This window comes from Apodemus sylvaticus, chromosome 1 (genome assembly GCF_947179515.1).
Source record: "Apodemus sylvaticus chromosome 1, mApoSyl1.1, whole genome shotgun sequence".
NCBI lineage: Eukaryota > Metazoa > Chordata > Mammalia > Rodentia > Muridae > Apodemus > Apodemus sylvaticus.
In genome coordinates this window covers 173138184-173159096 of record NC_067472.1, presented here as the reverse complement: position 1 = coordinate 173159096, position 20913 = coordinate 173138184, and the positions used below count along the sequence as shown (strand labels likewise).

The window sequence follows — 20913 nt, the reverse complement described above, 5'->3', positions numbered from 1 at the left end:
ACGGTGCATATGCATGGACATGTGAATATTCTTATGTTTGGGTGTACATGTGTGGGTATGTTTTGAGGTCTGAGGCTGGTGTCTGTATATTTTCCACTTTACTTGTAGGGTGGCAATGGCTCCAGAAAGACCACACCAAGCCAAACAGTTCCATGTGAGGTTTATTGAGAGGGGAAAGTGCAAAGATGGAGGCAAAAAGATAAGACGGGAAGAGAGAACGAGAGAGGGAGAGAGTGAGAGCAAGAGAGCGAGAGAGTGAGAGAGCAAGAGAGCAAGAGAGAGAGAGGGGGGGACTATGGGAGGGAGGGAGGGGAGGGAGAGGGAGAGGCATCCCTCTTATATATACATGTATGGTGATATGGTCATAAGTAAAGGTGAGCCCAACGGATTCTGGGAATATGGTGGATGTTGCCTTGACAACAGGTGTACAGGTCACATTGTCACCTATGTGATGTTACAGGTTTCAGAGATCCTGGTACCAGCATTCATTCCTTCTTATTATAATGAGAAGGAAAAGGAGGAGGGGGAAGCCGACAGTGAATGGGATGAAGGCACTGTGTCTCTTAAACTGCTTCCTGCTGAGTAGGGGCATCATCAGTTTTAGGATGTAGCTGTCTTTCACCATCAGGATCCACCTGGTAAACTTTTGCATCAAAAGTTCCTCTGTGGGCAGTGGCTCCTCTGTGGGCAGAGACTGGTAATCCTATAATAGCAACTGATTAACAGTTTGGTTAGAAATTTTTTTGTATTTGCCATTGGAGAAATGTAGAAACAAGACTAACGATGCTGGGAGCAAATAATAACACCAGGAAGATGATCAGAAAAGTCATTACAAAATGGAGAATCCACTTCCATATAGGGTTTTCCAAAATCCCAGAACTGGAGGTCTCAAGATCCCTGAAATTCTTTATGTCTGACTGTAGCTCCTGGATTTTATTTCTCACTATCCCAGATTAGTTGATGTAGAAACAGCATTCTTTTTGAAGGAACATGCAAACACCACCTTCTTTAGCGGTCAGGATATCTAGGCCCTGTTGGTTCTGAAACACTATATCTGTTTCTGGATAGTAAGCACAGTTTCAGTCATTTCTTGAAGATAGCGTTTAAACTGGGAAGTGCATGTATTATATTGGGTCATGGAAGTTGTTATCCCTGCAACTCCAGTACCAACAGATATGGCTATTCCCATAATGACCAAGAATGGCATGATCTGAAGTGTCCTGTTATGTCAGGCCATTATCATATCTAGAACTGGGATTGGCAGGGACTCACTTCCCTGGATTACTCCCAGTTTAGCGAAAAGGAGTACCAACGTGCAAACTCCTGACCAGCTGATGGGTAGGCGATGATATACCTGGGTGCCACAAAAAATTGAAGTGTTCTGGATTGCAGGGCATTGGCAGTAATTCACACTGGAAGTGAAAGTTGGTAAATTTTGTTAGTGTAGCTTGCTAGCTTGCTCAAAGAATCCTATATCTCTACTTTGCAAATAGTGGAATTACCGACAGGCTACCACATCTACCTGGCTCTGCTGACCTGAACACCAGTATTACTGTCCCTTAGGTTCCCACATTGGGGCATCTGGCAAGGTGTTTGCATTCTGTTTCCTCTCCTTAGGAGCTTAAGCACAGCCATGAGCCTCCTAGCTTGAGGACGTCTGCAGAGATATTTTAACAGCATGCAGTCTGACACGGCCTTGCTCTAAATCTTAGTGTTTCATGATCCAGCTGATTTAAATGTTCCCCATGTTCCAGATGCACCAGGAGGGGCTCCCAGAATGGTGATACACTTGAAGTTCCTTCAGAGGAGCAGCTGCAGGGAAGAGAAAGGAATGTGGCCAACGTGTGATTACAGCTAGGAAGCAGGAACATGTCCAAAACACAGGAGTGTAGACATTCCTTCAGAAGCCTGTGGCAACGGGACTTTTTGGCACAGGATGCTGGCTGCAGATAACTCACCGTGGTAACCAGGGAGTAACTGAGGTTTCCAACTAGGCTTTAATTCCTATAATATCTCACTCTCACTTGTATGAATTTCTGTTTTCTCTCTTTTTTTTTAAATTATACAATTTTTATTATTAATAGACACATGTATTAAAATTATACAAATTATATCAAATTATATAAATTTCTTTTTTTTATTCGATATAATTTATTTACATTTCAAATGATTTTCCCTTTTCTAGCCCCCCCCCCCCACTCCCCGAAAGTCCCGTAAGCCCCCTTCTCTTCCCCTGTCCTCCCTCCCACCCCTTCCCAGTTCCCCGTTCTGGTTTTGCCAAATACTGTTTCACTGAGTCTTTCCAGAACCAGGGACCACTCCTGCTTTCTTCTTGTATCTCATTTGATGTGTGGATTATGTTTTGGGTATTCCAGTTTTCTAGGTTAATAACCACTTATTAATGAGTGCATACCATGATTCACCTTTTGAGTCTGGGTTACCTCACTTAGTATGATGTTCTCTAGCTCCATCCATTTGCCTAAGAATTTCATGAATTCATTGTTTCTAATGGCTGAATAGTACTCCATTGTGTAGATATACCACATTTTTTGTATCCACTCTTCTGTTGAGGGATACCTGGGTTCTTTCCAGCATCTGGCAATTATAAATAGGGCTGCTATGAACATAGTAGAGCATGTATCCTTATTACATGGTGGGGAATCCTCTGGGTATATGCCCAGGAGTGGTATAGCAGGATCTTCTGGAAGTGAGGTGCCCAGTTTTCGGAGGAACCGCCAGACTGATTTCCAGAGTGGTTGTACCAATTTGCAACCCCACCAGCAGTAGAGGAGTGTTCCTCTTTCTCCGCACCCTCTCCAACACCTGCTGTCTCCTGAATTTTTAATCTTAGCCATTCTGACTGGTGTAAGATGAAATCTTAGGGTTGTTTTGATTTGCATTTCCCTAATGACTAATGAAGTTGAGCATTTTTTAAGATGCTTCTCCGCCATCCGAAATTCTTCAGGTGAGAATTCTTTGTTTAACTCTGTACCCCATTTTTTAATAGGGTTGTTCGGTTTTCTGGAGTCTAACTTCTTGAGTTCTTTATAGATCTTGGATATTAGCCCTCTATCTGATGTAGGATTGGTGAAGATCTTTTCCCAATTTGTTGGTTGCCGATCTGTCCTCTTGATGGTGTCCTTTGCCTTACAGAAACTCTGTAACCTTATGAGGTCCCATTTGTCAATTCTTGCTCTTAGAGCATACGCTATTGGTGTTCTGTTCAGAAACTTTCTCCCTGTACCGATGTCCTCAAGGGTCTTCCCCAGTTTCTTTTCTATTAGCTTCAGAGTGTCTGGCTTTATGTGGAGGTCCTTGATCCATTTGGATTTGAGCTTAGTACAAGGAGACAAGGATGGATCAATTCGCATTCTTCTGCATGCTGACCTCCAGTTGAACCAGCACCATTTGTTGAAAAGGCTATCTTTTTTCCATTGGATGTTTTCAGCCTCTTTGTCGAGGATCAAATGGCCATAGGTGTGTGGGTTCATTTCTGGATCTTCAATCCTGTTCCATTGATCCTCCTGCCTGTCACTGTACCAATACCATGCAGTTTTTAACACTATTGCTCTGTAGTATTGCTTGAGGTCAGGGATACTGATTCCCCCAGATTTTCTTTTGTTGCTGAGAATAGTTTTAGCTATCCTGGGTTTTTTGTTGTTCCAGATGAATTTGATAATTGCTCTTTCTAACTCTGTGAAGAATTGAGTTGGGATTTTGATGGGTATTGCATTGAATCTGTATAGTGCTTTAGGCAAAATGGCCATTTTAACTATATTGATTCTACCGATCCATGAGCATGGGAGGTTTTCCCATTTTTTGAGGTCTTCTTCCATTTCCTTCTTCAGAGTCTTGAAGTTCTTGTCATACAGATCTTTCGCATGTTTGGTAAGAGTCACCCCAAGATACTTTATACTGTTTGTGGCTATTGTGAAGGGGGTCATTTCCCTAATTTCTTTCTCAGCCTGCTTATCCTTTGAGTATAGGAAGGCCACTGACTTGCTTGAGTTGATTTTGTAACCTGCCACTTTGCTGAAGTTGTTTATCAGCTGTAGGAGCTCTCTAGTGGAGTTCTTTGGGTCACTTAGGTAGACGATCATGTCGTCTGCAAATAATGATAGTTTGACTTCCTCCTTTCCAATTTGTATCCCTTTGACCTCCTTATGTTGTCGAATTGCCCGAGCTAGTACCTCAAGTACAATATTGAAAAGATAAGGAGAAAGGGGGCAGCCTTGTCTGGTCCCTGATTTCAGTGGGATTGCTTCAAGTTTCTCTCCGTTTAGTTTGATGCTGGCTACCGGTTTGCTGTATATTGCTTTTACTATGTTTAGGTATGGGCCTTGAATTCCTGTTCTCTCCAAGACTTTAAGCATGAAAGGATGCTGAATTTTGTCAAATGCTTTTTCAGCATCCAATGAAATGACCATGTGGTTTTGTTCTTTGAGTTTGTTTATGTAGTGGATTGTATTGATGGATTTCCGTATATTGAACCAACCCTGCATTCCCGGGATAAAGCCTACTTGATCATGGTGGATGATCGTTTTGATGTGTTCTTGGATTCGGTTGGCAAGAATTTTATTGAGTATTTTTGCATCGATGTTCATAAGGGAAATTGTTCTGAAGTTCTCTTTCTTTGTTGGATCTTTGTGTGGCTTTGGTATCAGCGTAATTGTGGCTTCGTAGAAGGAATTGGGTAGTGTTCCTTCTGTTTCTATTTTGTGGAATAGTTTGAAGAGTATTGGTGTTAACTCTTCTTTGAAGGTCTGGTAGAATTCTGCACTGAAGCCATCTGGTCCTGTGCTTTTTTTGGTTGGAAGACTTTCTATGACTCCTTCTATTTCTTTAGGCTTTATGGGACTGTTTAGATGGTCTAGTTGGTCCTGATTTAATTTTGGTATTTGGTATCTGTCAAGGAAATTGTCCATTTCCTCCAGATTCTCCAGTTGTGTTGAGTACAGGCTCTTGTAGTAGGATCTGATGATTTTTTGGATTTCCTCAGTTTCCGTTGTTATGTCTCCCTTTTCATTTCTAAGTTTGTTAATTTGGATACTTTCTCTGTGCCCTTTGGTCAGTCTGGCTAAGGGTTTATCTATCTTGTTGATTTTCTCAAAGAACCAGCTCCTGGTTTTGTTGATTTTTTGTATGGTTCTCTTTGTTTCTACTTGATTGATTTCGGCCCTGAGTTTGATGATTTCCTGCCTTCTACTCCTCCTGGGTGAAATAGCTTCTTTTTGTTCTAGGGCTTTCAGGTGTGTCATTAAGTTGGTAATGTATGCTCTCTCCATTTTCTTTTTGGAGGCACTCAGGGCTATGAGTTTTCCTCTTAGCACTGCTTTCATTGTGTCCCATAGATTTGGGTATGTTGTGTTTTCATTTTCATTGTGTTCTAAAAAGTCTTTAATTACTTTCTTTATTTCTTCCTTGACCAAGGTGTCATTGAGTAGAGTATTGTTCAATTTCCACGTGTATGTGGGTTTTCTGTTGTTTCTGTTGCTATTGAAGACCACTTTTATTCCATAGTGATCAGATAGGAGGCATGGGATTAGTTCTATCTTCTTATATTTGTTGAGGTCTGTCTTGTGACCAATTATATGGTCGATTTTGGAGAAGGTACCATGAGGTGCTGAAAAAAAGGTATATTCTTTTGTTTTAGGATAGAATGTTCTATATATATCAGTTAAATCTAATTGGTCCAAAGCTTCAATTAGTTTCATTGTGTCCTTGTTTAGTTTCTGTTTTCCTGATCGGTCCATTGAGGAAAGTGCAGTGTTGAAGTCACCCACAATTATTGTGTTAGGTGCAATGTGTGCTTTGAGTTTTAATAAAGTTTCTTTTATGAAAGAGGGTGCCCTTGCATTTGGAGCATAGATGTTCAGGATTGAGAGTTCTTCTTGTTGTATTTTTCCTTTGAGCAGCAAGAAGTGTCCCTCAGAGTCTCTTTTGATGACTTTGGGTTGAAAGTCAATTTTATCTGATATTAAAATGGCTACTCCAGCTTGTTTCCTGAGACCATTTGCTTGTAAAATTGTCTTCCAGCCTTTTACTCTAAGGTAGTGTTTGTCTTTGACCCTGAGGTGTGTTTCCTGTAAGCAGCAAAATGTAGGGTCCTGTTTACGTATCCAGTCAGTTAGTCTGTGTCTTTTTATTGGGGCATTGAGTCCATTGATGTTAAGAGATATTAAGGAATAGTGATTGTTACTTCCTATCATTTTTGACGTTTTTTTTTAAATTTGATTGCTTAACTTCTTTTGGGTTTGATGAAAGGTTACTATCTTGCTTTTTTCAGGGTGAAGTTTCCCTCCTTGTATTGGTGTTGTCCTCCTATTATCCTTTTTAGGGCTGGGTTTTTGGATAGATATTGGGTGAACTTGGTTTTGTCGTGAAATATCTTAGTTTCTCCATCTATGGTGATTGAGAGTTTTGCTGGATATAGTAGTTTTGGTTGGCATTTGTGTTCTCTTAGAGTCTGCATGAGATCTGCCCAGGACCTTCTAGCCTTCATAGTCTCAGGTGAAAAGTCTGCTGTGATTCTGATAGGTCTTCCTTTATATGTTACTTGGCCTTTTTCTCTTACTGCCTTTAATATTCTTTCTTTGTTTAGAACATTTGGTGTTTTGATTATTATGTGACGGGAAGTATTTCTGTTCTGGTCCAGTCTGTTTGGAGTTCTGTAGGCTTCTTGTATATTCATGGGCATCTCTCTCTTTAGGTTAGGGAAGTTTTCTTCCATAATTTTATTGAAGATATTTGCTGGCCCTTTAAGTTGTAAATCTTCACTCTCATCTATGCCTATAATCCTTAGGTTTGGTCTTCTCATTGTGTCCTGGATTTCCTGGATATTTTGGGTTACAAGGTTTTTGAATTTTGCATTTTCTTTAACTGTTGAGTCCATGGTTTCTATGGAATCTTCAGCATCTGAGATTCTTTCTTCTATTTCTTGTATTCTGTTGTTGATATTTGCATCTCTGTCCCCTGATTTCTTCCCAAGGCTTTCTATCTCCAAAGTTGTCTCCTTTTGAGTTTTCTTAGTTGTTTCTACTTCTGTTTTTAGATCCTGGATGGTTTTGCTTAGCTCCTTCACTTGCTTGTTTGTGCTTTCCTGTAATTCTTTAAGAGATTTTTGTGTTTTTTCTTTCATGAGCTCAGCCTGTTGACCAAAGTTCTCCTGTATTTCTTTAAGAGATTTTTGTGTTTCGTCTTTCATGACCTCAGCCTGTTGACCAAAGTTCTCCTGTATTTCTTTAAGTGTTTTTTGCATTTCCTCCTTGTTGGCTTTTGTATTCTCCTGGATTTCTTTCAATGATTTTTGTGTTTCCCTTGCAAGGGCTTCTAACTTTTGATCCACTTTCTCCTGAATGTCCTTCATGTGTTCCTGTACCAGCATCATGACCAGTGATTTTAAATCCAAATCTTGTTTTACTGGTGTGATGGGGTATCCAGGACTTGCTGGTAGAGGAGAATTTGGTTCAGATGTTACCATATTGCCTTGATTTCTGTTAGTGACGTTCCTGTGTTTGCCTTTTGCCATCTAGCTTTCACTGGTGTTACTTGGTCTTGTCAGTGCTGGACTCACCAGTGCAAGCTGCCCCTTCCCCGTTGGCCTCTGGTGCACAGCTTACACTCTGCACTGCCTGTAGACAGGGTGCTGTTGTCCAGGCTGTTCAGATCCCGAAGCAGGCACCTGAAGGCTCCCGCTGGGGCCCGCAGGATTTATTGGAGCACACCGACTTCTCCCAGCTGGCCGCCCGGAAGCCCCCACTAGCCTCTTGAGGGACCTGGAGATGTGGCGGCCACCCAGGCTGATCTGAAGCGGAGAGAGTTGAGCTGGGGGCTTCTGCCTGAGGCCTTGCCCCAGATTGTGTCTGTGGACCAGGTGGAACCCGTGTGCACCCCCAGGGAGCTCCGAAGGTGAATGTTGCTGTGACCTCCCCTGTGCTCCGCTCACTCCGCTGGGCAGTCGATTTCCCCAACCGGGCTGGTGCACACTAGGTTAGCCTTGTCGCCAGGGCCCTGAGTCCAGGCAAACACCTGGGAGGCCAATGTCCGAGCAAAGTTCCCCTAGGGCTATGACTGTTATTTGGGTCTGCCAGGTGACCCGGATGGCGGGCGTGCGCGTCCGCGCTTCCCGAAAGCACTGGGAGAGTCTGTTGTGCTAATAACCTCCTGGGCGGGTTGACACACAGATGGCCCACCAAGCCGCCCAGTTCTTGGGGTCAGTCCTGTGCCTTTTGGGGCCTAGACCCCCGTTTTGTTAGCCTCAGGCTACGCTTGTTAGCAGTCTCTGCCCTCCCGAGCACTCTGGCTCCTGTAGGCAAAATGGCGGCGGGTGCGCCGGCCGGGGCAAAAAAAATACTCCTGGCTGGGTTGGCGCCCCGATGGCCAATCGAACAGCCCAGGGCCTGGGTGCAGGCCAACGCCCGTCTGGCTCAGACCCCTGCGGTGTTGGGCCTAGGATTATGTTTGTGTACCTCAGTCTGACCGATCTCTGGAGCCCGGGATCAAGATGGAGGTGAGTCTCTCCTGACTGGCGGGAAGCCGAGTTCTGAAGTGTCTTCCGTGCAGCGAAAGGCTCCGCAGAACCGCAGTTGCTTGCCGCCTGGCTGGTCAGCGAAGGTCAGTGGTCGTGGGCGCAGGGCCTAACTGGACCCTGTGTCGCCTTGGTTCCACCGCTGATGGTCCTTCAGCTGGAGCAGCCACTGCTACCACCGCCGCCGCCGCCGCCGCCGCCGCCGCCGCCGCCCGGGGGTAATCTAACAATTTTATGAGTATACTCACTGCAAGTTTACTGGCTTAAATGAGAGGTGTATGTGCTGAAAACAATAAAGGAATTGTGAAGTCAGTTGGCATGGTATTCTCTCTTCTCTTCAGCACTGGGGAAGGAGATGTAAAAATTCTTATTGATTTTAAGGACAAATTTGTTTAGAGAGTGTTTTCTAGGCCAGCTAAGGCAACATGGTCAGACTCTGCCTCAATCAATCAAATAAATTAGTCAGTTAATCAATAATTAAACAAATGATTAAGAGACTCCATATAAAATAATGTGGATATTCAGGACTGTTCCTGGTTATCCTTCGCTGCCTTGCAATCATAGTTCATAAAACTGATGGACTTATACCCAAACAAAACCTCATACCTATATAAGTGAATTCACATAACTCATAAATACTCACAAAGAGAAAATAAATTTGGGCCTGGTTTCACATAAATTAATCTAGTTAATTGAGAGGCAGAGGCAGGAAGACCTTCATTAGTTCCATATCAGGAAGTTTTACATAGTGTATTCCATACCACCCTATTAAAAATACATAGAAATAACACCTGTGGAAATATATTATTTGAATTAATTTTGTACTAAGTTTTAAGGTGGATATTCACACAGAAAAGTGGGTTATTGGATCAAAATACATAATTCTTTCATAATTGTAGAGACCCAAAGGGTGAGATCCAATCAACAAGAGTTCTAATGTTTTTCAAAACATAATTCCTCATTGATGGGCAGTTTTTAAATTTTTTTTGCATACATGAAAGATAAGTAAGGCAATATGATCATAAATTAGAGTTCCATAGACCATAACTTGATGACTATAAGATATTACTAACCTCATCTGCTTAAAATATCCATTCTACTACCAGTCATTCCTGAGAAAATACTGTAATAATGATTTCATAGAATCATTGGCATTTACATTATAAAATCACTGTACTAAATAGTTGTGTGGTCTATGGCTTCCTCCTGTGTAATTTTGTGAAATTTGTGCAGATACAAATTGAAGAACTATGAGTTTGTTCTGGCTCTTATGTTTGCCATTGAGGAGATCAACAGAAACCCTCATCTTCTACCCAATATAACTGTTGGATATGATATATATATATATATATATATATATATATATATATATATATATATATATATATCTCCATATACTGAAAAGAATATTCTTTATAGTGCCTTTCTTTGATGTACAGGGATAATCAATCCCCTTTCTAACTGTGACTGTGGACACAAGAGAAAGTCACCTGCTGTACTCACAGGACCATCATGGTCAGCATCTGTCTATTTGGGAACACTGCTCCAACTCTACAAAATACCTCAGGAAAGATATTTTGGGAAGTAGGAGACAGGTATCTTTCGTTGACATTACAGGTATCTGTAAATTTAAAATAAGAGCACTGGAGTTACTCACCTATGAAAGGAAAGTATGAAGACATTTTATATTAGATCCATATTTACATTACTTATAATGAAAGGATAGGTGGGTAAGAGAAGCTACATTATTGGAACTAGAGACCTGTCAGCAATTTTTGTAGAAAAAAATTTAATGAGTTTAGAGGACGGGTCCATCTTCATCTTGACTGTTTCCATCTGTTTTCTACTGGGATTGTGTCTGTTATCAATGTATTTTGTTATCTTTTCAGGTCACTTTTGGACCTTTTGATTCTATCTTGAATGACCGAGGTCAGTTTAATTCTATCAGATGGCCCCCAAAGACACATCTCTATCACTTGCCATAGTTCTTTTGTTGCTTCATTTCAGTTGGTCCTGGGTTGGTCTGATCCTCCCAGATGACCACAGAGGGACTCAAATTCTATCAGACTTAAGAGAAAATATGGAGAGCCATGGCATCTGCATAGCCTTTTTGAAAATGATCTCTGGCACACGGAATGCGATTTCCAATGTATTATGGAAAAATATGGAAAAGACTGAGGAATCATCAGCAAATGTGATAATTGTTTACAGAGATATTATTTCTGCACAAGGTTTAATGAGACATATTGCACAATTGTTAGTGACATGGAAAGTCTGGGTCTTAAATTCTTCATGGGATGTTGATAGACATTCTGATTATTTTATGGTTGAGTCATTTCATGGGAGTCTCATTTTTTCACACCACCACGAAGAGATAGTTGAGTTTATAAATTTTGTCCAAACAGTTAATCCCTAAAAATATCCAGAGGACAATTATCTTCCTACGTTTTGGTTCTTGTTTTTCAAGTGCTCATTTCCTAAGTTTGATTATCAATTTTTGGAGAACTTCCAACCCAATTCTTCTTTGGATTTACTTCCCAGACATCTTTTTGACCCAGCCATGAGTAAAGAAAGCTACAGTATATACAATGTTGTGCATTCTGTGGCTTATAGTCTCCATGAGATGAATCTTCAACAAACATAGACCCAACCATATGCCAATACAGAAGAGATAGTATTCCCCCCGGCAGGTAATAACCATTACTGTGTTTTATCTTTTTCTTTTTTATTAAATATTTGCTGTATTTACATTTTAATGGTATCACCTTTTCTTGTTAACCCTTTGAAAGCTACCTATTACATTCCCTCTCCCCCTGCTCACTGCTCCCACCCAGTTTCCTGACTTGAATTCCCCTATTCTGGGGTATTGAGCCTTCACAGGACCAATGCCCTCTCCTCTCACTGATACCTGAAATGGTCATGTTGAGTTACATATGTAGCTGGAGCCATAGGTCCCTCCATATGTACTCTTTGGTTGGTGGTTTAGTCCCTGGGTGTTCTGGGAGTACAGGTTGGTACATATTATTGTTCCTCCTGCAGAGCTGCAAACCTCTTCGACTTCTTGGGTCCTTTCTCTAGCTGCTCCATTGGGGATCCTATGCTTATTCTACTGGATGGTTGTGAGGCCATTGTCATTTTGATCCACTTTCCAATAAGGATCAAGGTATCCGCACTTTGGTCTTCCTTCTTCTTGAGCTTCATGTGGTTTGTGAGTTGTATCTTGAGTATTCCGAACATTTGGACTAATATCCACTTATCAGCAAGTGCATATCCTATTTGCTCTTTTGTGATTGGGTTACCTCACTCAGGATGATATTTTCTACCTCCATCAATTTGCCTAAGAATTTCATGAATTCATTATTTTTAATAGCTGAGTAGTATTCCATTGTGTAAATGTACCACGTTTTTCTGTATCCATTCTTCTGTTGAGGGACATTTGTGTTCTTTACAGCTTCTGACTATTATAAATAAGGCTGCTATGAACATAGTGGAGCATGTGTCATTATTACATGTTGGAGCACTTTCTGGGTATATCCCAGGAGTGGTATAGCTGAGTCCTCAGGTAGTGCCATGCCCAATTTTCTGAGGAACCGCCAAACTGATTTCCAGAGTGGCTTTAATAGCTTGCAATCCAGGTGGTGGCAGCGGTGGTGGTGGTGGCAGCATGTCCAGCAGAAGGGCTATCAGCAGTAGAAACCAAGGCGACAGGGTCCTGGCAGGCCCTGTGCCTGCTACCACTGACCATCGATGGCCAGCTGGGCTGCAAGTAGCTATGGATTTACAGCACCTTTCATTGCACTGAAGCCACATCAGAACTCTGCCTCCCACCAGTCAGTTATGAGAGACTCTCCACCATCTTGGCTCTCAGACACCAAAGAGAACCAACAGCCCGAGGTACACAGACTTAGCCTGAGGCTAACATTGCGGTGGGGGTCTAAGCCTGACAGGCATTGGCCTGTACCCAGGGGGCCATCGGTGTGCCAACCAGGCCAGGAGGTTATCTGCCCGGCAGTCTGTCCTGGAGCGTGCGCTGCCATTTTGGCTATGGGATGCCAGAGAGTTCTAGCAGGCAAAGCTGGCTAACAGTTATAGCCCAAGGATAACATAGCGGGGGTCTAAGCCCTACAGGCATTGGATTGCACCCAAGTCCTGGGCTGTCCGGTGGGCCATCTGTGTGCCAACCCGGCCAGGAGGTTGTTAGCCAGGCAGACTCTCCCGGCACTTTCAGGGAGCACAGGCACGCTACCATCTTGGCTACCAGAGAGAACCAGCTATCAGTAATAGCCCGAGGTGAACATTGCTTGGGTCTAAGTCTTCCAGGCTTTTGCCTAGACTCAGGGCCTGAGCAGCTAGACTAGCCTTGTGTGCACCAACCCGATTGGGGGAGCGACTGCTCAGCAGTGATCAGCACTCTGCTGAGTCCTGCAGAAAAGGTCCCTGCAGCATACACCATAAGCACTCACTGAAGGAGCAAACTGGTTCACAGGCACCACCTGGTTCACAGACACAATCTGGGGCAAAGCACACTAGGGCTCCAAGGGCACCCAAGAGGAGGAAAGCACATCAGAAATCTGTGACAGGGGAAACCAAGTCATTCAGTGTTGCAGAAATAGACCTACAGCATCACAGGAGGCTCAAACATCAGTCAGAGACAAGACCAACTAACTTCAGAGATAACAAAATGGCAAAGGGCAAATGTAGGAACAATAATAACAGAAATCTAGGCAATATGGCAGCATCTGAACCAAACTCTCCAACATCAACAAGTCTTGGATATGCCAACACTCCAGAAGAACAAGATTTGGATTTAAAACCACTGGTCATGATGCTGCTAGAAGAACACAAAAAGGACATAAATGAATCTCTTAAAGAAATACAGGGGAACATGAATATGCTAGAAACCTGTATAATGGAAACACAAAAAATCACTTAAAGAAATTCAGAAGAATAAGACTCAAGAGATAGAAGCCAATAAAGAAGAAATGCAAAAAAGAATTAATGAAATGCAGGAGAAAGAGAGTCAAATGGCAGAAGTCATGAAAGAGGAAACACAAAAATCTCTTAAAGAATTAAAGGAAAACACAAGCAAACAAATGAAGGAACTGAACAAAACCATCCTGGATCTAAAAACAGAAGTAGAAACAACTAAGAAATCACAAAGGGAGACAACTTTGGAGATAGAAAACATTGGGAAGAAATCAGGGGCCATAGATGCAAACATTAACAACAGAATACAAGAGATGGATGAAAGAATCTCATGTGCCAAAGATACCATAGAAACCATTGACTTAAGAGTCAAAGAAAATACAAAATTCAAAAAGCTTGTATCCCAGAACATCCAGGAAATCCAGGACACAATGAGAAGACCAAACCTAAGGATTATAGGTACAGATGAGAGTGAAGATTTACAACTGAAAGAGCCAGCAAATATCTTCAACAAAATTATTGAAGAAAACATCCCTAACTTAAAGAGAGTGATGCCCGGGAATATACAAGAAGCCTACAGAACTCCAAACAGACTGGTCCTGAGCAGAAATACCTCCCATCACATAATCAAAAGCCCAAATGTACTAAACAAAGAAAGAATATTAAAGGCAGTAAAAGAAAAAGGCCAAGTAACATATAAAGGAAGACCTATCAGAATCACAGCAGACTTTTCACCTGAGACTATGAAAGCTAGAAGATCCTGGGTAGATCTCATGCAGACTCTAAGAGAACACAAATGTCAGCCAAAACTACTATACCCAGCAAAACTCTCAATCACCATAGATGGAGAAACCAAGATATTCTATGACAAAACCAAATTTACACAATATCTTTCTATAAACCCAGTTCTACAAAGAATAATAGGAGGAAAACTCTAATACAAAGAGAAAAACTACACCATGGAAAAAGCATGATAGTAACCTTCTTTCATCAAACCCAAAAGAAGATAACCACTCAAATATAAAAATAACGTCAAAAATGACAGGAAGTAATAATCACTATTCCTTAATATCTCTTAACATCAATGGACTCAATTACCCAATAAAAAGACATAGACTAACAGAGTGGATAAGGAAACAGGACCCTACATTTTGCTGCATAAAGGACCTCAGTGTCAAAGACAAAAACTACCTTAGAGCAAAAGGCTGGAAGACAATTTTACAAGCCAATGGTCTGGGGAAACGAGCAGGGGGAGACATTCTAATATCGGATAAAATTGACTTTCAACCTAAAGTCATCAAAAGAGACATGCAGGGACACTTCTTGCTGGTCAAAGGAAAAATACAACAAGGAGAAATTTCAATTCTGTACATCTATGCGCCACATGCAAGGGCACCCTCATTTATAAACAAAACTTTACTAAATCTCAAAGCAAACATTGCACCTAACACAAGAATTGTCGGTGACTTCAACACTTCATTATCCTCAATGGACCGATCAGGAAAACAGAAACCAAGCAGGGACACAGTAAAACTAATTGAAGCTTTGGACCAATTGGATTTGACTGATATTTATAGAACATTTCACCCTAAAGCAAAAGAATATACCTTTTTCTCAGCACCTCATGGTACCTTCTCCAAAATTGACCATATAATTGGTCACAAGACAGACCTCAACAAATATAAGAAGATCGAACTAATCCCATGTCTCCTGTCAGATCACTTTGGAATAAGAGTGGTCTTCAATAGCAACAGAAAGAACAGAAAGCCCACGTACACATGGAGGCTGAACAATACTCTACTCAATGACACCTTGGCCAAAGAAGAAATAAAGAGAGAAATCAGAGACTTTTTAGAATTTAATGAAAATGAAGGCACAACATACCAAAATCTTTGGCACACAATGAAAGCAGTGCTAAGAGGAAAACTAATAGCCCTGAATGCCTCCAAAAAGAAAAGGGAGAGAGCATATGCTAGCAGTTTAATGGCACACGTGAAAGCTCTGGAACAAAAAGAAGCTACTTCACCCAGGAGGAGAAGACAGGAAATCATCAAACTTAGGGCTGAAATCAATCAAGTGGAAAAAAGAGAACCATACAAAGAATCGACAAATCCAGGAGCTGGTTCTTTGAGAAAATCAACAAGATAGATAAATCCTTAGCCAGACTGACCAATGGGCACAGAGAAAGTATCCAAATTAACAAAATTACAAATGAAAAGGGGGATATAACAACAGAAACTGAGGAAATTAAAAAAAATCATCAGATCCTACTACAAAAGCCTATACTCAACACAACTGGAGAATCTGGAGGAAATGGACAATTTCCTAGACAGATACCAAATATCAAAATTAAATCAGAACCAAATAGATCATCTCAACAGTCCTATAACCCCTAAAGAAATAGAAGGGGTCATAGAAAGTCTTCCAACCAAAAAAAGCACAGGACCAAATGGTTTTAGTGCAGAATTCTATCAGACCTTCAAAGAAGACCTAACACCAACACTCTTCAAACTATTCTACAAAATAGAAACAGAAAGAACACTACCCATCTCCTTCAATGAAGGCACAATTATGTTGATACCAAAACCACACAAAGATCCAACAAAGAAAGAGAACTTCAGACCAATTTCTCTTATGAAAAATAAGATGCAAAAATACTCAATAAAATTCTTGCCAACCGAATCTAAGAACACATAAAAATGATCATTTACCATGATCAAGTAGGCTTTATCCCAGGGATGCGTGGTTGGTTCAATATACAGAAATCCATCAATGCGATCCACTACATAAACAAACTCAAAGGAAAAAAAAAACATGGCCATTTCATTGGATGCTGAGAAAGCATTAGTCAAAATTCAGCATCTTTTTCTGCTTAAAGTCTTGGAAAGAATAGGAATTCAAGGCCCATACCTAAACATAATACAACCAATATACAGCAAACCAGTAGCCAGAATCAAACTAAATGGAGAGAAACTTAAATCAATCCCACTAAAATCAGGGACTGGACAGGTCTGCCCCCCTTCTCCTTATCTTTTCTTTTATATTTTTAAATATTTTTATTTTCTATATTCTTTGTTTACATTCCAAATGATTTCCCCTTTCCCAGATCCCCCCTCCCCATATGTCTCATAAACCTTCTTCTCTCCATCCCTACTCCAATCACCTCTCTCCTTTTTCTCTGTCCTTATATTCCCTTCCAATGCTAGATCCATCATTTCCAGGATCAGGACCCTCTCCATACTTCTTCATGGGAGTAATTTGTTATGCAATTTGTGCCTTGGGTATTCAGGGCTTCTGGGCTAATTAATATCCACTTATCAGAGATTGCATTCCATGTGTATTCTTTTGTGATTGGGTTACCTCACATAGGATGATATTTTCCAGATCAAACCATTTGCCTAAAAATGTTGTGAATTCATTGTTTCTAATTGCTGAGTAGTATTCCATTTTATAAATATACCACATTTTCTGAATCCATTCCTCCTTTGAGGGGCATCTGGGTTCTTTCCAGCTTCTGGCTATTATAAATAAGGCTGCTATGAACATAATGGAGCATGTGTCTTTATTGCATGCTGGGGAATCCTTTGGGTATATGCACAGGAGAGGTATAGCAGGGTCCTCTGGAAGTCTCATGTCCAGTTTTCTGAGGAACCTACAGACTGATTTCCACAGTGGTTGTACCATCTTACAGCCCCACCAGCAGTGGAGAAGTGTTCCTCTTTCACCACATCCTTGCCAACACCTGCTGTCTCCCGAGTTTTTGACCTTAGCCATTCTGACTGGTGTAAGGTTCAATATTGTACTTGAGGAACTAGCTCTGTCAATTAGACAACATAAGGAGGTCAAAGGGATACAAATTTTAAAGGAAGAAGTCAAACTATCATTATTTGCAGATGATATGTTAGTCTACTTAAGTGACCCAAAAACTCCACTAGAGAACTTCTACAGCTGATAAACAGCTTCAGCAAAGTGGCAGGTTATGAAATCAGCTCAAGCAAATCAGTAGCCTTTCTATACTCAAAGGATAAGCAGCCTGAGAAAGAAATTAGGGAAGTGACACCCTTCTCAATAGCCACAAACAGTATAAAGTACCTTGTGGTGACTCTTACCAAACATGTGAAAGATCTGTACGACAAAAACTTCAAGACTCTGAAGAAGGAAATGGAAGAAGACCTCAAAAATTGGAAAAACCTTCCATGCTCATGGATCGGCAGGATTAATATATTTAAAATGGCCATTTTGCCAAAAGCAATATACAGATTCAATGCAATACCCATCAAAATCCCAACTCAGTTCTTCATAGAGTTAGAAAGAGCAATTCTCAAATTCATCTGGAATAACAAAAAACCCAGGATAGTTAAAACTATTCTCAACAATATAAGAACTTCTGGGGGAATCAGTATCCCAGACCTCAATCAATACTACAAAGCAGTAGTGTTAAAAATTGCATGGTATTGGTACAGTGACAGGCAGGCAGATCAATGGAACAGGATTGAAGATCCAGAAATGAAACCACACACCTATGGCCAGTTGGTCTTCAACAAAGGAGCTGAAAACATCCAATGGAAAAAAGATAGCCTTTTCAACAAATGGTGCTAGTTCAACTTGAGGTCAGCATGCAGAAGAATGCGAATTGATCCTTCCTTATCTCCTTGTACTAAGCTCAACTCCAAATGGATCAAGGACCTCCACATAAAGCCAGGCACTCTGAAGTAATAGAAAAGAAACTGGAGAAGACCCTTGAGGTCATCTGTACAGGGGGAAAGTTCCTGAAAAGAACACCAGTAGTGTATGCTCTAAGATCAAGAATTGACAAATGGGACCTCATAAAATTACAAAGTTTATGTAAGGCAAAAAATCACCATCAAAAGGAGAAATTGGCAACCAAGAAATTGGGAAAAGATCTTCAGCAACCCTACATCAGAGAGAGGGCTCATATCCAATATATACAAAGAACTCAAGAAGTTAGACCCCAGAAAACAAATAACCCTATTAAAAATGGGGTACAGAGTTAAACAAAGAATTTTCACCTGAAGAACTTCGGATGGTGGACAAACATCTTAAAAAATGCTCAACTTCATTAGTCATTAGGGAAATGCAAATCAAAACAACCCTGAGATTTTACCTTAACACCAGTCAGAATGACTAAGATTAAAAATTCAGGAGACAGCAGGTGTTGGCGAGGATGTGGAAAAAGAGGAACACTCCTCCACTGCTGGTGGGGTTTCAGGTTGTTATGGCCACTCTGGAAATCAGTCTGGCGGTTCCTCAGAAAACTGGGCAATTCACTTCTAGAAGATCCTGCTATACCACTACTGGGCATATACCCAGAGGATTTCCCAGCATGTAATAAGGATACATGCTCCACTATGTTCATAGCAGCCTTATTTATAATAGCCAGAAGCTGGAAAGAACCCAGGTATCCCTCAACAGAAGAATGGATGCAAAAATTGTGGTATATATACACAATAGAGTACTATTCAGCCATTAGAAACAATGAATTCATGAAATTTTTAGGCAAATGGATAGAGCCCTGCCAGAGTCTTATGAATTCAGAAGCAGAAACTAGCAACCAAGCTTGGACTGAGCTTGGGGTCCCCAACGGAGGATCTGGAGGGTTGTCCAGAGGAGCTGAAGGGGTATATAACCCCATGGGAAAAACAATGACTTCGGACACCAGACACCTCATGACACCCAGGGACTGAAACATCAATCAAGGGGTATACATGGTTCCAGCCAAAAATGTGGCAGAAGAATGCCTTTTTGGGCATCAGTGGGAGGAGTGGTCTTTGGTCCGTTAAAGGCTCAATAGAGGTCACAACAAAGGGAAACAGATGGGGGGAAGTTGGGGGAAACGTGGGACTGTGTTGGGTAGAGGGGCATATACATGGAGGCAGGGGGAGACAGGAGGGGTAGGGAATCATTGTGGAGGGGTCTTTTGGGAGGGGGAAGTTGGGAAAGGTTTTACCATTGGCAATATAAATGAAGAAGATACTCAGTTAAAAAAAAGAAAAAAAAAAGAATTCATTAATGTACTTCCTGTTCTACAGATTTAGTACTCAGTTTTTATCTCCCACAGTATATGAACTTTAAGCCTTTTTTATTGGATATTTTCTTTATTTACATTCCAAATGTTATCCCTTTTCTAGCTTCCCCCTTCCCAGAAACCCCCATTCCATCCTTCCTCCCCTTGTTTCTGTGGGGGTGTTCCTCCACCCACCCACCCACTCCCACCTCCACGCCCTTGATTGCCCTACACTGGAGCATCTATAGAGCCTTCCTAGGACCAAGAACTTGTCCTCCTATTGATGCCTGACATGACAATGATCTACTACATATGCAGCTGGAGCCACAAGTACTTCTTGATTGATGGCTTAGTTCCTGGGTGCAGTGGGGGCGGGGGAGGGACTTTAGTTGGTTGATTTTGTTGTTCTTCTTATGGGGTTGCAAACTCCTTCAGCTCCTTCAGGCCTTTCACTAATTTCTCTATTGGGAACCCGGTGCTCAGTCCAATGGTTGGCTGTGATCATCTGCCTCCGTATTTGCAAGGCTCTGTTATGGCTCAGAAGATAGCCATAACAGGCTCCTTTTAGTAAGCATTTCTTGGCATCCACAATAGTGTTGGGCTTTGATGACTGTATATGGGTTGAATCCCCCAGTGGGTCAGTCTCAGGATGACCTTTCCTTCAGTCTCTGCTCTGTATTTTATCTTCATATTTGCTCCTGTGAGTATTTTGTTACCCTTCTAGAAGGACTGAAGCACCCACACTTTGCTCTTCCTTCTTACTGAGCTTTATCTGGTCTGTGAATTGTATATTGGATATTTGGAGCTTGTGAGCTAATGTCTACTTATCAGTGAGTGCATACCATGCATGTTCTTTTGGGATTGGGTTACCTCATTCAGGATGATATTTTCTAGTTCCATCCATTTGCCTAAATTTTTTTTCTGTTTGAAACAGCACTAGTTACCATCCTTACATGCAACTGAGTTATATTAAAACAGAGGTGAGACACAAGTGTTCATATGGTCAGGGGAATAAACAAGTCATCTAGATGAGAACAGCTAATGTTGCTGCTGAAGCCAATCATACTGCAGTATACGGGTCAGTGCCTGGAGGAGCAGCACAAATAATACATGGATTTGACACAAATGCAGCTGGAGCAAGGCCTGCTGATAATGGACCAGCTATATGCGGCTGCTGAGCTGCTGATCATAAATATTGCTGCTGTGGAGCTGCAGTTAACTGCTGAACTGTTAGTGCATTAGTTCTCTGAAAGACCTGCTTTTGGGAATTGTAGTAAAAATATGTCTACAGTGGCTCCTGAAGAATCCACGGGTACCTGGATACCAGGATAGTCAAACTGTAAGGAATCCAGACCAACTTGGTCCATTGCATCCAGATTCTGAGTTTCGCTATTTGAAATCTCCTCAACAAGTGGTTTATTTGCAATCAGATTAG

General features: G+C 41.4%; 1 pseudogene; it reads left to right on the top strand.

Annotated features, from left to right (window-relative positions):
* The first annotated feature begins 358 nt into the window (after positions 1-358).
* Positions 359-20913, top strand: LOC127694681 (vomeronasal type-2 receptor 116-like; annotated as a pseudogene).